The following is a 16161-nucleotide window of genomic DNA, read 5'->3' as shown; positions in this document are numbered from 1 at the left end:
AAACTGAGAGATGAAACAATGTCTTAGCAAAGCTTTAATTATATTTCTGCTATTAGGAATAATGGGGCATCTTTATTTATTTTTTTTTTTTTTAGGTTTCAGTAAGTCTTTGCATCTTGTCCGTCTTTCTTTCGTATTGTTGATCTGTTTCATACTGATTCGTGGACATTCTTTATAAAAGAGGGAGATAAACTCTTGTCGCTGGAGTCACAATTACTTTCCAAGTGTGTCTTTTGACTTGGCCCGTGTTGGGCTTTGCCGCGCAGAAGCGTTGTTCTCACAGTTAAAATGATCAGTCTTTTCTTTTACAGCATCGTGCTTAGGAACTTTTAAAATTCTCTCATGCTTCTGGTACTTTCAAGGCTTCATTTTGTTACATTTACATCGTTGTTTCATATGGAATTTATTCTACTATAAAATATGGGGTATGGATCCAATTTTTTTTCCCAGATGTTTCTCCAGTTGTCCCAACCCCATCTGTTCAATAACATATTTTCCCACTCAGTGCAAAATACCCTATTTACCTCAGACCAAATTCTCATGTATTGTTTTTGGGATTATATTTTGTTTCACTAAGTTTTCCAGTACCATACTGTTTTATATAATAGAGCCTCACAGTACAGTTTAATTTCTGATACAGCTGGTTCTCCCTCTTTACTATTTTTTTTAGAGGCAGGAGAGGGGCGGGTGGGGGGAGAGAATCTTAAGCAGGCTCCATGTCCAGCATGGAGTCTGACACAGGGCTCCATCCCAGGACGCTGAGATCATGACCTGAGCCGAAATCAAGAGTCGGATGCTTCACCGACTGAGCCACCCAGGTGCCCCTTTACTATTCTTCCTCAAAAATGTTAAGGCTATTAATGCCGTCAAGGACTATAAAGAGTCTGAGTGAGTTTTTAGTCTTCTTGCAAGCCAAGAAGTTAACCTGCCTTGTTTCCTGGATGCTGGCAAAAGATCTGAGGCTTTAGGGTCAGGGACAAAGGACTCTGTTAATCTTGACAACAGCAACAGCCAGAGTATCAGCATTTGTGACAGTTCTACGAGCCCCAGTTCCCACAGGGTGACACGAAGAAATCCAGGGGATACCCTCACGTGGGCGAGCTGGGTCACAACCTTCTTGAGTCTGGGGAGCCCGAACCTTTTACAAGGAGCATAAGCCCGCCTGGGCTTTGCCCCAGAGGGAGACAGTATCATTATTACACCAGACAGGAAACAAACCTGTGCTTTTCTCCAGAGGGAAACACTGTCTCTACTTACCAAGCGTGTTCACTATGCAAACAGCCCGGAGGAGACAGTCTGGAACAAAGGTGGTCACTGCTTCTGCTCATCCAGAAACATCTACAGAGAAGTGGTGTTCAACACTTGCTGATTTTCCCACAGGAACTCGAGAATCAGTTAGTCTAAATAACAACAAAGTCTTCACTTTTATGGAGAAGCTTATTAAATTCTAAATTATCCGAGATAGGACAGGCAATTTTATGATGTTAGTCTTCCTATCCAAAAACATTATTCAAATGCTTTTTTGTCCCTTGGAAGCATTTTAATGCTTTCTCCACTTAGATTTTGCACATCTCTTGTTACATTTATTCTTAGGGTTTTTTTTAAATCTTTTTTGTTGCTATTATAAATGTTTTCTATTCCCATTTTGATCTCTAACAGGTTGTCATTAATTCTTGCTCTTTAAATGAATAGTTTTCCTCCAGGGTCCCTCCTCTGCCTTCCTCTCTCCTAACTGTAGGATTTCCCTGAATGAGCTCATTCTCTCCCAAAACTTCAATGAGCATCTGTCAGCCGATACCTCCTGTACTGTCATTTTCAGCCCTGGTCTCTCTCAGGAGCTCCTGACACAGATGCCACGGACACCCCATGGGCACTTCACACCCAGGCAGCATTGAAATTAAACTCCTCATCTTCTCCCTACACCAGCTCCTCCCTCGTACTCCAGCCTCTGCCAACAGCATAACCATTCCCCGAGGCTCCCTCCATCTCACTCCCGCAGAAGAGGGAGGCTTTCCCTCACCCTCTTTTCCAATCAGCCACCAGGTCCTATCCATTCTTCCTCCTCAGTTCCTCTTTACTCCATGCCCTTAACCCCATATTCACTGCTAGGGCCTGAGTCCCACACAAATGCCTAGGGAGCCCCCTGAGTGACTGCTTGCTCTTGCATCTCCTCTCTGTTACCTAATCCTATCCTCCTGCAGGAGCAGCCCACAGATTAGATCATGCCAATCCCCAGAAGCTCCAGAATAAAACAGAGGCCACCAGCATAGCACCCCTGGCCATTAGTGATCCGGCCTCTCCCACCTTCCTGGGCTTCGAGCCTTCCCCAGCCATCCCACACCCACACTTTTGCACATCTCTGTGCCTAAGCCCTGGCTTCACCTGAAATATCTCAATCCACTAGGGCCCTCTTTCCCAGCTACCTCCTACCCCTCCCTGAGAGTTCAACTCAGACACTAACTCCTCCAGAAGACTTCCCAACACCCTCTCATCTGCATGAGATGCATTCACTCTTTCATTCATTTCTCCACTTCGGCAAGCATTTATTTGGTTCTCTACTTGCCAAGCTCTCCGCTAAGTACCAAGGACACCAGGATGAATTGTGTACAAGCCACTGCCCTCTAGGGATTCACTAAATTCTTGTTATTCAAAATGTGGCCTGGGACCAGCAGCATCAGCATGTATTAGGGAACTGGCCAGAAATGCAGACATTCAGGCCTCATCCCACACCTGCTGAATCAAATCTGCACTTGGACGAGATCTCTGAGAGGTTCGTGTGCACAGTAACATTTGAGAAGCACTGATCCAGGTGACATGTAAACAGAAATAAAACAAACCGAGTAAGAGGAACCTCAGAGCCACACAAGGAGGACAGGTGAGAGCTAAGGGAACAGGAAGGGAGGACGGGAGGGAGGGGCAGGACAGGTAAGCTCAGGACAGAAAAGCGGAGCTGGAGCTGGGAGGAAGGGGCTTTCAGGCGGAGGACACAGTTGGAGCAAAGGCATGGAGGAGAGAAAGCACATGCGCCGGACTGGGGCTGCAGGAACCGCTGCCGCTCAGCATCATGAGAGAGCGCACTCCAGCTTCACTTCCTAACCCTCCACTCTAGACCCACCCACAGGCCCGTCTCTTCAACCACGCATGGTCGGGGGTAGGGGACAGGGAGCACAGCTCTGCAGGCCAGGGGTGACACCAGACCAAAGCAGAGCAGAGGCAGCCCAGGTGGAGGAGAGAGCACACATTCCAGAAAGATTTGGGAGGTCAGATTGGTGGTGGGGAGTGTGGGGAAGATGCAAGAGGAGAGCAGATTTGAGTCTCAGGACCCAGGCTTGTGCGGGTGAAATTAGAAACCAACAAGGCCGGGAGAACAGCAGGAAGAACAGGCGTGGGAGCCAAGTTGGTAAGTGCCCATGTTTATGCAGCACTTGTTCGGTGACGGGCACCAAAATCAGCACTCTGCATGGGTTTCCTCAATGAGTCCTCATCCAGCAATCCTCGAGGCGGGTATTGTTACTGTCCCCGGGTTACAGAGGAGGAAAGAGGCACCGAGAGGTTAGACTCCTTGCCCAGAGTCACACAGCAAAAAGTAGGAGAGCTGGGAGCTGAGCTCAGGCCACAGCCAGTTTGTCATACCACTTGGTGGGCTGGCTTCAGACACAGTGGGAGTTAAGAGCCTGCAGACTCCAGGTGGAGAAAAGTGAGTGGACCGGAGGCTCAGGTGAGCCACGGGAAGAGGTGCAGGCCCACAGAGGTTGCCAGAGCCCCTGGGTGGATGAGGCAATGCTGGGGGCAGCGCTGGCAGGCAGTCATCGGGGCTGACCAGTGCCCTCCGTGGGCTGCCATTTGCTGGTTTAGCCAGAACCCGGCACTAGACAGATACCTCCGGAACCTTCAGGAACCAGCCTCTTTCTCTGGGACCCAGGCTTCCATGGGGGGGCAGGGCTGCGGGGAGCCAGAGAGCCTGATCACGGCCTCAGGGAGAGAGATGTCCCAGAGGCAGGCAGACGACAGCTTCAGGAGGCACAAGGGAGAGACCACTACCTCCCCTACCTTCTCTACCTCCTCATCCTGGGAGGGAGAGCCGCAGAGGGACTCTGCTCCCACCCACCCCAGTGGGGGACGGAGCACCCTTTCTGCACTTTCTGACTACACAGCACTCCCAGCCTACCATCTTCTCAAGTGTAAGGGGGTGGCACCCCACTCCCAGAGCTCCCAGTACGATGAATGGTCCTTATGGCCAGAAGGTACCATGCAGATCGCAGAGTCTCCCCATGGCCGCAGCACATGCCAACACCCTAAGGAGGGGAGGGGCTCCTCACTATGGGCCCCAAGGGCTCCCCACTCCCTGCTCAGGCCCGAAAGGCAGGGCTGGGGGTCCAGGCTGGAACTCCTGGCTAGCTGACAAAGGCTCCAGGGAGCCGGGGCCTGCCATCTGGGGGGACAGGCTGAGGTCCCTGAGAGGGTGGGGGGCGAGCTTCAAGCATGGGCGGGAAGGGCTGCTGCTGCGCAGGCCCCGCCCCCGCCCAGTTTGGCCAGCGGGAAACAGGCCTCCACCGGCCTGCTTCCAATTTTGCAAGAGAAGGTAGAGATGCAGATCTCCATGTGAAATCTCCAGGTTCTCAAATGTAGATAACAAACTGACAGTGTAAACGTGAGGTGGCTTGGATCAGGATCCAGGGATCACCCTGCGCGCCCTGGATCAGGTCTAGGATTTGGATGAGGCCAAGGACCCAAGGACGGGGCCTGGCTGTGCCCGAGTGTGCATGGGCATGGCCCCGCGTGTTCCCACAGACGAGCGTGTAAGCAGGGCACGGCTGCAGCACCGAACAGGCCATGGAGCGTGAGCACGTGTGCGCAGTCCTCGCCCGGGCCTTTGGGAACGCGCGGCAACAAGCACAGGCACAGCGTGTGCGCTCACACGGTGCACGGGGGTTGGCGTGAGCGCGCACTTAGGTGTCCGTGCACGTGCCCGCGGGCTCCGGTCAGGCCGTGTTCGCACACACCGAGCTCCCAGCTCCAGCCGCAGGTTCCGGGGCGGGGGTGGGGGGCCGGCGGGGGTCAAGCCCACACCACATGCGCAGCAGGGCATGCGCATGCACGTGCACGGGGTGGGGGCGGTAGAGGGGAGGCGGCAGCGGCCCGGGCCTCGCAGAGGGCAGCGGTGGGGGGGGGGGGGGAGGCTGGGGGGGGCGAGGCCGGCGGAGGGGAGACCCGGGGAGGGAAGGCCCGTGGAGAGGAGGCTGGCGGAGGGGAGGCCAGCAGAGGGGAGGCCGGCAGAGGGGAGGCCCAGGGAGGGGAGGCCAGCTGGGGGTAGGCCCTGGAGGGGAGGCCAGCTGGGGGTAGGCCCGTGGAGGGGAGGCCGGCGGGGCGTGAGGCCCAGGGAGGAGAGGCCGGCAGAGGGGAGGCCCAGGGAGGGGAGGCCCACAGGGGGTGAGGCCCGGGGAGGGGAGGCCGGGAAGGGGGAGGCCTGGGGAGCGGAGGCCGGTGGAGGGGAGGCCCGGGGAGGGGAGGTCGGTGGAGGAGAGGCCCGGAGAGGAGAGGCCAGCGGAGAGGAGGCCCGCGGGGGGTGAGGCCGGCATGGCAGCAGCCCCGGGCACGGCGGGAGGAAGGAGCTCGCACGCCGCCTTGGCCATCAGTCACCAGATGTCACCTTCTGCTGCCGACGCAGCGCAGGCCACCCCCCCCCCCCCCCCACGACCCCACTGCCCTCATCCGCGCTGGGCCTCCCCAGCCCTGGGCGCCCCGCCTGGCGGCCACCCCCTCCTCCACATCCCCTCCCCTTGTCCGCTTTCAGGACAGGGCTGTCTCCTCCAGGGAGCATTTCCGGGCCTCCTTTCTCTGGTCCACCCCGTCCCCGAGCCCCCAAACTCTGGTGTTTGTGCTGGGGCCACCTCCCGGCGCGGGGCACCGGCCTCCCAGACTGCCGCTGATAGGAGACCTTCTGCCAACTAGTATCTGCAGGGAAGGGGGGGAATGGATGAATTAGGAGAGTCACCATTTTGCAAGGCACATTAATGGAAGCACCTAGGACACAGTCACAGTTCTGTGACGGTTGCACAGGAGTAGACCTTACACTAGAGGCAGCAGCCTGGCACCGTCTTGGCACCACTAAGAACGGGGCCAGACATTGTAGGCTGCATGACCAAGTATAAGAAGTCCACGCACCACCTATGCTGTCCTCTTGCCAAAATAATTAGCCTGGGATATAATCACGTGTCTGGAACGAACCACCCAGTATGGGTAGTATCATTTGGATCCTGACTCAAAGCAAAGGTAAAAAGACTTTTTCGAGATGATCAAGGCACACTGACAAGAAATAGGTATTCATGACCTTGTTAAATGGTAATGTGTTAAATCCCTCTGTGGACAGTCTAACTCTGGGAAAGGTACAAGGGGTAGTGGAAGGGGAGGTGGACGGAGGGATGGGGTGACTGGGTGACAGGCACTGAGGGGGGCACTTGACGGGATGAGCACTGGGTGTTATACTATATGTTGGCAAATCGAATCCAATAAAAATATTATAAAAAATAAAAATAACTGAATCCCTCTGTGTTAGAGATATGAGGAATTGTATTTAAGTGAAATGCGTTGCCTGTTATAAACAACTCAAGGGAAAAAAGTGGGTGAGGGAAGAGCTAAAACAAAATTTAGCAAAATGTTGACAGTTGGTGGATGGCGGTGATGGGTACATGGGACTTCCTTATACTGTTGTGTCTACTTTTGTAAATGTTTTAAGATTTCCAAAGTGAAAAAAAAAAACACAACTGTACTAAATGTCTGCAAACTTACTTGAAAATACCTACGAGTAAGAGATTGAGATTGGTGGATGGATGGAGGTATGGGCAAGATGGACAGATTCAGGAATGATGTAAAATGACAACAGCAGATCTGGGTGGTGGTATATGGATGCTCACTATATATTGCCTTTTACTTTTCTGTCTGTTTGGAATTTTCCAAATACAGTATTTGGGGAATATTTTCTTTTTTTTTTTTTCAAGATTTATTTATTTGAGTTAGAAAGGGAGAGTGAGAGGGGGGAGAGCAAGTCTTAAGGAGACTCCACCCTCAGGGTAGAGCCCATTTGGGGCTCAGTCTCACCACCCTGAGATCATGACCTGAGCTGAAACCAAGAGTTGAACATTTAACCAGATGAGCTACCCAGATGTCCCAGGTATTATTATTATTATTATTATTATTATTAAAAAAAAAAATAAAATGCTTACCTGTACCACAGCCAGTGCTTTTGGTACACAGCCCCTGCTCAGGTATGACACTGAGACTGCCAAGGGTGGACAATGAGGACGCAGGCCCAAAGAATTCTCCATGAATCTCAGGATCCTAGGCCAGACATCCACAAACGTTCTATAAAGGGCCAAGAGGTAAATATGTGAGGCTTTGTCAGCCACGTATTTCTCTGTCACATATTTTTCTTTGATTTTTTTTTTTACAATCCATCAGAAATGTAAGAACAATTCTTAGCTCAGAAGCCTACCCAAAACGGGCAGCAGGCTGCATTTGGCCCTCGTTTGCATCAGTTTGCCACACCTGCCCCAGCCCTACAAAATGTCCATAGCCAGGGAAGATCAGAAGTGTGGCAGGACACTGGGGTGAGGAGCAGGTCAGACCATCCCAGATTGGAATCCCAGTTCACCCTTTGGAGAATCACTTCGCTGGCCAGGCCTCCAAGGTAAATGGGAATGTCATTAGGATAAACCACGTGGGCTTGCCAAAAGAGAGCACGAGTTCTGACACAGGGTCTGGCACATGGACATCCAGTAACCACCCCTCTCCCCCTCCTCACCTAGTACATGTGTTTATGCACATGCACACACACACACAGCCCTCCAGGAAGAAGAAACTCACCTGTGATCTTTGGAGACCCTGCCACAAAGTCAGAAAGGCACTCAAACCAGAGACTATGGTTGGAATTCTGGCTTTGAGCTCAATTGGCTCTGTGACCTCCAGTAAATGTTGAGCCTTTCTGAGCCTCAGTTTCCCTCATTTAAAACCAATATAATATCACTACCAACTTCCTCCTGATATTGTCAGGGTGACTCGCTGAAGTTACTGATAAGGGCAGTTAACATAATGCCTGATACGGGATAAGCTGGACAAGTGGGGGCAATGTCCTTTTGGCTACTATGTTGTTCCAAAATGAGAAAGCAGCTTCCCTGAGAAGAGGTGCAGGATGCTTGGCCCAGTAGATCACAGCAGGCAAGGGACAATGACAGACCATTCAGGGAGGGCTGCCTGGATGAAATGCCAGCATGACCTCAGCCATGGTCATGCTTGGAGTCCCCTGTCTCTTTCAGTGGAGGGAGCAGTGGGAATGGGGAGGATGGGTGACTTATGGAGCCATATCTTTCCCTTGGGATTAAGAAACCCCTTCTCCATACTGATGGCCTGCTGGAGCTCCTTCTGCCCCCTAGCCTCTCCAGAGAGGACTACCCAGGCCCTGGAGATAGCAGGTCCTTCCCGAGTCCCGAAGAGACTTGGCCTTCATGATATTTGGTTTTGTTTCCTTTTTAAAATAATGCCTATTTTAAAAATTTTTTATTACAAAAGTAATGTATATGGTTTGAAACAATTTGAAAAAGAATAAGAAATTTTTCCTAAATTACCCTTTATCCCATCATCATTGAGAACTGTTATCTTGTGTAAATTTTCCAGGCTTTTTCCTCTGTAGTATACATTATCTATTTATATAGATATGTATTTTTGCAAAAATAGAAACATATGCTGTTTCTTTTTTGAAGGAAATCTTGTTTTCTTTTCACATAACACAGCTTGAGCACCTCTTCATATCCTTAACTCTGCTACATCTTTGTGTTTGATGCCTATATAGTAGTCTACAGTGCAGATAAACTCCTAGTAAACCAATCGACTATCACTAAAAGAACACAGATATTTTATTTTAAAGATTTATTTATTATCTATTTATCGGACAGAGAGAGAGCACAGACATGCGCATGAGCTGGGGGACGGGCAGAGGGAGAGGGAGAGAGAGAATCTCAAGCAGACTCCCTGCTGAGTGTGAAGCTGGACATGGGGCTGAGATCATGAGATCCACGACCCTGAGATCATGACCTAGGCCAAAACCAAGAATCAGATATTCAAGCAACTGGGCCACCCAGGTGCCCCAAGAACACAATTATTTTAAATGGCAATTAGTCAACAGCATTGCCAAGTCTCATGAGCACTTGCATCAAGGAAGATGTTTAACTCTGAGCTGAGTACTCAACCCAGAATGCAAAAGGGGCTTTGCATGGAGAGAGTGTTCATCACCTTCTCCCAAGGTTCTCGGGTTCCTCCCCACCAGAGTAGCGCGTGCTGGCCTGGATGTGCAGAGGGCCCCTGCAGCTCAGCTATTTTCTGGAGAAACTTGTTGGCCATAAACAAGAAGTCATGGTGAAAGGAAGAAGAGAAACAAGTCTCTCACCCCGGCCAGTCCTGTGCTGCCGCGGAGCCTCAGTGCTTTGCTTCCCTGATATATAAAACATAGTGCTCACCTGAGCATTTTCCCTCTAACTCAGCGAGGGGAACCCAGCTATGAACCATGTGGGAAAACACTGAGAGAAGAGAGAACAACTCTGCAAGGCCTTTAACAACTCTTCAGCCAGCTCGTGTGGCAAAGAGCAAGTGTGACGAGGAGGCTGAGGTTGGATGCAGTCTGAGGTCTCTTGCTGCTCTGGGCTCACACCAGAAAATTCTCAGCCAGAATTTGACCTGTGATCTTGGGCAAGTCAGTTCCTCTCTCAGGGTCTCTAAGAGTGACACAGAGATGTAATACCTACACAAGGTCACCATGAGGATGTATAAACACAGGAGGGACTCTGAGATGTCCCCTCCCTACCAGACTCCGACCCCATCCTGGGTCTTGACAACCAGTTGCTAGGTATCTACTGAGGCCCTGCTGTGGATGAGGTGCCTGGGAGGCAGGAACGAGCAAAACAGATGGAACACTTGCCCCCATAGCACTTAAGATTAGTGAGCAAACAACAAATAAATGATGACAAGTGTGTAGTATGGTGTGAAGAAGCACAAAGTGTCCCTAGAGTTAAAAACCTCTCACCTAAAAAAACAAAAAAAAAAAACAAAAAAAAAACCTCTCACCTAGTTGGGGGTCCTCAGGAAGAGCTTCTAAGAAACAGTCATTTCCATGAGAGGTAAGAGCTAGAAAGAAGGAAAGTCCAGGAAAGGGTGCTAGGGGCAAAAGAAACAGCCTTGAGGGGGGAAAGGAACATGCTGTGACCCAGGACTGACCACAGGCCAGCAGGGCTGGCGTGTCAAGAGTCAGGGAAATGGCTAAGGATGAGGCTTAAGGAGGTTGACCAGGGCCACCATGCAGGATCTTGTAGGCCACAGAGATCTCTCACAGGAACATGTGTGAAGTGGCCACATCTGAGGAACAACAGAGACCACCAATGGGACTGGAATGGAGGGAGTAGAGATAGACACAGGTCAGACAAAGTCTGAGGCTAGATCTTCAAGGCCTTGAGGGTCTTGTGTGGATTTCAGCTTTTAAGTGAACTGGGAGCCACTGCTGGTGAGAGCAGTTGAGAAAAAGAGTGATATGGTCTGTGAAATTTTAAAAAAGAACACTCCAGGCGTTCCACTTTCAATACAGTAGTATAAGCTCTTAACAGACCCACCCTCCCTGTAACACCTATTCGCTCTGGATATAATACCAAAATAACCACTAGAAGGCTCTAGGAAATTCCCCAAAACAGGCAGACTTTGGAAGGGTGTCAAAACTTTCAAGAAGGGGCTGGCATGTGGTAGGTTTCCCATGTTTATGGCTTTTCCCAGAGGACAGGCTGCAAACACCTAAAAGTCCAATAGAAGACACTGTTTTTCAGGACACCTGAGTGGCTCAGTGGTTGAGCATCTGCCTTTGGCACAGGGCATGATCCTGGGGTCCTGGGATCGAGTCCTACATTGGTCTCCCAGCATGGAGCCTGCTTCTCTCTCTGCTTATGTCTCTGCCTCTCTCTCTGTGTCTCTCATGAATAAGTAAATAAAATCTTTTTTTAAAAAAAGGAAAAGAAAACACTTTTTCTGGCCTGAAGAGTCAGAGGATGGAACCTCGGGCAACCAGAGCCACTGGAAGGTGAAGGGGAAATCCTGGAAAGGAAAGTACAAGGGAAGGCCCAAACTCAGTTAATACATTCTGACAAGTGTCCACTCAACTCCCAAAGCAACTCGCAGAGAAAAGCCTCAAGACAGCCTACAACTAAGACTGAGAGAAACCGAGCTGTGATTTAAGATGCCGCCCACTGCAGGCAACACAGACTGTGGTCTGACTCTAATCAAGTGAACTGCCTGCTAAGACAATGACATCAGTGGTCTTTGGAAGAATATAACATATTCCAGAATCTCTACACCACATATTTTCAATTCCAGAATGTAATCCAAAATCACCCTATAAATAACGTGGAAAATATGATCCATCCTCAAGGAGACAGATAACCCACAGAGTCCAGCCTGAGAGCATCGTGAAGTTAGAGTTACAAGGCAGGAGCTGTAAAGGAACTTCTGTAACTATGCTCTACCGGGCAACAGAAAGCACACACTTAATCAAGGAAGAGATAGTAAACTTATAAAGAGAAATAGAAAATATGAAAAGAATCAGATAGAAATTCTAGAACCAAAAAATTCATTATCTGAAATGTTTTTAAAGTTTCACACTGTATGGGCTTAAAACAGAATGCAGATGATAGTGAGCTTAAGTAGATTAAGCTAAAACCATGTCATCTAAAGAAGTCAAAGAGGGAGACAGGGCAATGGGGGTGGGGGAGAGAGAGAGAAAGAAGATTGAAAAAAATGAACAGCGTCAGGAATCTGTGGGGTAATAGCAAATGTCTAACATATTCGTAATTGGGAGTCCTAGACAGAAAAGAAGAATAGAGAAAAAATATTTTTTTTTGCTCAAAATAATCTTTTGAAGAAATAATGGCCAAAAAAACTCAAAATAAAACAGAAATAACAACAACAAAAAACACCTCATTTTCCAAATCTAATGAAAGACATAATTTCACGTATACACTCAATCTGCTAAAAAATCAAAGAGAAACAGCCACGAAAGCAGTCAGAGACAAAAGACACATTACATCAAGGAACAAAGATTCAAATAACCACAGACTCCTCATCAAAAACTTTGGAGGCCAGAAGAAACAAAACAGCATCATTAAAGAGCCTTTGAAAGGGGAAAAACAAAAACAAAAACAAAAACAAAAACCCTGTCAGCCCGTCAAGGCTCTAGAGCTAGTGAAAATGGTCTACAATAACAAAGGCAAAATGAAGACATTTTCATTTAAAAGGAAATTTAGCGAATGTGTCATCTGAGGACCCAAACTATAAGGACACTAAAGCAAGGTCTTCACATTGAAGGTAAATGACACAGAAGGGCACGTGGATCTTCAGAAAAGAGCGAACAGCCCTCGATGGTAAATATATAAAATCATAAGAGATTTTCCCTCTTAATTCCTCTACTCTGCATAGGACAGAGCAAAGCAAAATGGTGATGCTGTCCTTCTGAGGTTCACAATGTACTGGAGGTAGCACCTGCGAACACTGTAGCTTACGGGATGGGAGGATGGCAGATGTTTGCAAGAATTTTGTAATTTTCTGTAGAGTGGTAAAATAGTGACTCTCAATTGACTGTGAAAAGTTTAGGATGTATATTGTAATCGCCAGGAGGAAGGAAAAAAAATAAGACTTTTAAAAATGCAAACAGGGGCATCCGGGTGGCTCATTCCGTTGGATGTCTGCCTCTGGCTCAGCTCATGATCCCAGGGTCCAGGGACCTGAGCCCCATGTCGGGCTCCCTGCTCATTGGGGAGCCTGCTTCTCCCTCTCCCTCTGCCCCTCCCACCCCCCTGCTTGTGCTCTCTCAAATAAATGAATAAAATCTTTTTAAAAAATAAAAATGCAAAGCAGTACAGCTAAAAGGCCAAATAAGTGCATTAAGATGGAATCCAGAAACAGCCTGGAGGGGAGGAGGCTGACACCAGGACAACCGGTCAGGGTGTCAGTGACACAGGCCAGCTGAGGGGTCCTGTCGGCCAAGGCTAGGGTGGGAGCAGTGGATGTGGGGAGGGATGGCAGGTTGCGGGTGTGTGCTAAAGGCAGAGCCAAAAGGATGTGCTCATGGATGGGATCTGGTGTGGGAGAAAGCCAAGGGTGGCCCTGGGACCAGTGACCTCAGCTGCAGGGATGGAGCTGCCGTTTCCGGTGATGAGAGTGAAGGCCCCGCTGCAGCCTGCTCTCCTCCCTGCTCTGTGCTGCCTGGGACTCGCTGCAGCCCCTGCGCCTCTTGGAAGCCTTGCTGGGCTGGAGGCCAGGTGAGGAAGGAGGAGAGGACAGAGTCATATGCCACCCACCATGGCCCTCGAGTTGGAGCGGGGACAACAGAGCATGTGTGCCTCTCGGCAAGGTTCACACCAGATTAAAAAAAAAAAAATCATCCTTATGGCTTCTTCCAGCTTCCAGAGCCCCATCTCCAAGAGTTGCTTTCCAGTTGGGAAGTAATTGAGAAATAATTGCTAATATTTCACAGAGGCAGCAGAAGCCTCGGCCCCGGCCTCTGGAAACAAATTAGAGATGAGGGCGAGGCTTAGAAGCGGAGAACGGCCCTGCTTCTCATTAGCAATTGCAAATCAGATTACGGAAAAAATGTTTCTGCAGTGAGGATGGTGTCTGCCTGGAAAAAATTAAACCGGCTTTGGGGCCAAGCGGAGACCCTGAAGCAGGATTCAGAATCTGGGTCTAAGGGTAGGGCTCGAGGATCCAGTTGCCCAAAGTCAGCCAAAGAGCACACTCACCGCGGCCTGAGCCTCAGTTTCCAAGTCCATTCAACGGAAGGAGGCTGCAGGACTCAAAGGTCAAGCTGGACGGTGGTGGCTCCGTGCTGGGAGAGACCGTCTGCTGCCAGACACTGGGGCCCAGCCCAGCAGCTCCGGGAGCCGGGGTGGGCAGGGGGCGCACAGCAGAGAACACTCGCTCTGACATCTGTGCCCCGCCTTGCCCCTACGTCCTGGATCCCTCCCAAGGAGTGACGACAGACACTGACTGAGCGACAGGCCCAGTTCTAAATTATCTGGCTACATTCATTCAATCCTCATACAACCCTACGACGGAGGTACTACTATGACCCCCGTTTAACAGAGAAAGACAAGCAAGGCACAAAGGGCCCAGAGTGGGCCAAGGCCACAGAGCAAGCTGCAGAGCCAGGCTGATCTGAAATCCCGCGCGCTCATGCACCGGGCTTTCCAGCCATCCAAGGACTGTGCCTCTCCCTGACTTCACCCCCAGACTTCTAGAACCTCACAGGTTTTGGCAGTTGGCCGGCTGAAGGATACCAGGCTCGGAAGCCCCGCAGACCTGGGTGTGAATCCTAACTCCACCACTGGCAGCTGCATCACCCATGGCCCGTTTTCACTTGTGTGTTTTTAAAATATAGATTTGGCATCGATTTGCTCTAAGAAAGGAAGCAGGCCAGGGTGTGAGATACCAGACCGTATCTGAGGGCCAGCTCCTCTCCTTTTTCTGCAGCCCAGACTCGGGCCCAGGGCTAAGGGGCCCTTGGGGCTCCCTAGAAGCCTCTCTCCTCCACAGGCTTCTCCGTCCTTCCTCTGACTGAGAAGCCTCCCTGTACCCCACCCCCCGCCACCCCGCCACCCGCACCGGAGCTCCCTCCTGGGCACCTGTCGCTCCAGCTCACGGGACGCCTCCTGCATGGCCCTCCTTTGCCATCCAGAAATGCAGCATCCCGTGGTGACCTTAGGGGTCTCCCTTCCCTCATTCCCACTAGAGGTGGTGTTGGAGGGAGATGGATCCTTCAGCCTGGCATTCAAGGCCCTCCCTACCCAGGAGGCCCTTGTACTCTGGAGAAGCTGACCTCCTTTCAGTAACCTCCCCAGGCTCCGTTTTCCCTACACACACAGGAGCCTTTGTCCCAAGTCTGTTTCCCCCAGCCCCCCCTCCCCCACCTCCCATCCCCACCCCCACCCCCACCAACCCACCTCAGGGGCCAGGAGCAGGGCATGAATTCTGAAATACACAGATACTCTGGCCAGAGCTGCCCTGGGGACAAACCCCAAAAGAGAGACCAAAGCAAAAGGGTCAGGTTACTGGAGAGATAATCTGATTATATCTAGTCAAGTGGGGAGGGGGATGATGGGAGGAGGAGGGGAGCCCCGAGCCCAGAGACATGGGAAAGAGACAAGTCAGGACGCCAGAGCCAGAAGCTGGGGAAGAGCGACAAGAGGACAGAACAGAACACACAAGATACAGGCAGCCCTGGGTTCCAATTCTCACTCCACCGTACACCTCCACCTGCTGGCGAATGAGCCTGCACCTAAATTCCCCGAGGCCTTGTGTCTTATTCTTTTTTTTTAAGATTTTATTTATTTATTCATGAGAGACACAGAGAGAGAGAGACAGAGAGAGAGGCAGAGACAGAGACACAGGCAGAGGGACAGAGACACAGGGCTCCATGCAGGGAGCCTGACATGGGATTCGATCTCAGGACCCTGGGATCATGCCCTGAGCCAAAGGCAAATGCTCAACCACTGAGCAACCCAGCCGAGTGTGTTATTCTAAGGTCAGGCCAACCCACCCAGCCGCCCAAGGCTTGTTAGGCTAATTATGAGAGAAAGCACAGGACAAACAAGCCAGGGCCCGGGCCTGGCCCTGTCCGTGCATCCCAGTGTCACTTCCCCTCGTCCCCTCTGCACAGGGCAGGGCAACGTGGCCCCCCACCGCACCCTGGAAGCTGGCAAGTACCCCCACAACGCCGCTGGCAGCTGGTCTGTCAACCTGAGAGCGAATCTGCCCCCAGGGAGGCTCCTAATTTAATCAGCACACAAATCAGCTCGATGGGCTTAATTGATCTTTTTCACTCCTAATATTGTCGCTGTCACTTTCTGAGCTGTGCCTCCTCCAGCCACCCTAGACGTCATGCTCAGCCAGCTGGAGAGGGAGAGGGAACACTGGCTATGGAGCCAGGAAGCTCGCCGGGAGGGAGCCGGTACCCAGGAAGGAGCGCAGGGAGGGGTGGAGGGGGGCAGGTCAGGACCCACGCACCCCGGGGCCAGGTGTCATGGACCACGGGATTTTCACGCGAGTGTAGAGCAGAAGGGCTTCCTAGTGAGCCATCTG

The 16161-nt window shown here is 50.8% G+C and overlaps 1 long non-coding RNA gene across 2 annotated transcripts in view; it reads right to left on the bottom strand.

Moving 5' to 3' along the window:
* Nucleotides 1-1257: 1257 nt before the first annotated feature.
* LOC112928397 (uncharacterized) overlaps nt 1258-16161 on the bottom strand; it is a 54126-nt gene continuing 39222 nt past the window's right edge. For both annotated transcript variants that reach the window (XR_012001130.1, XR_003236730.2), the window contains 2 exons: nt 7224-7362; nt 1258-1338 (listed from right to left, as the gene is read on the bottom strand). This is a non-coding gene — a long non-coding RNA (uncharacterized lncRNA). The remainder of the gene's footprint in view (nt 1339-7223; nt 7363-16161) is intronic.

Source organism: Vulpes vulpes, chromosome 4 (genome assembly GCF_048418805.1).
Source record: "Vulpes vulpes isolate BD-2025 chromosome 4, VulVul3, whole genome shotgun sequence".
NCBI classification, from domain to species: Eukaryota; Metazoa; Chordata; class Mammalia; order Carnivora; family Canidae; genus Vulpes; species Vulpes vulpes.
The sequence above is the reverse complement of the archived record's forward strand: the minus strand, read 5'-3'. Positions and strand labels throughout refer to the sequence as shown.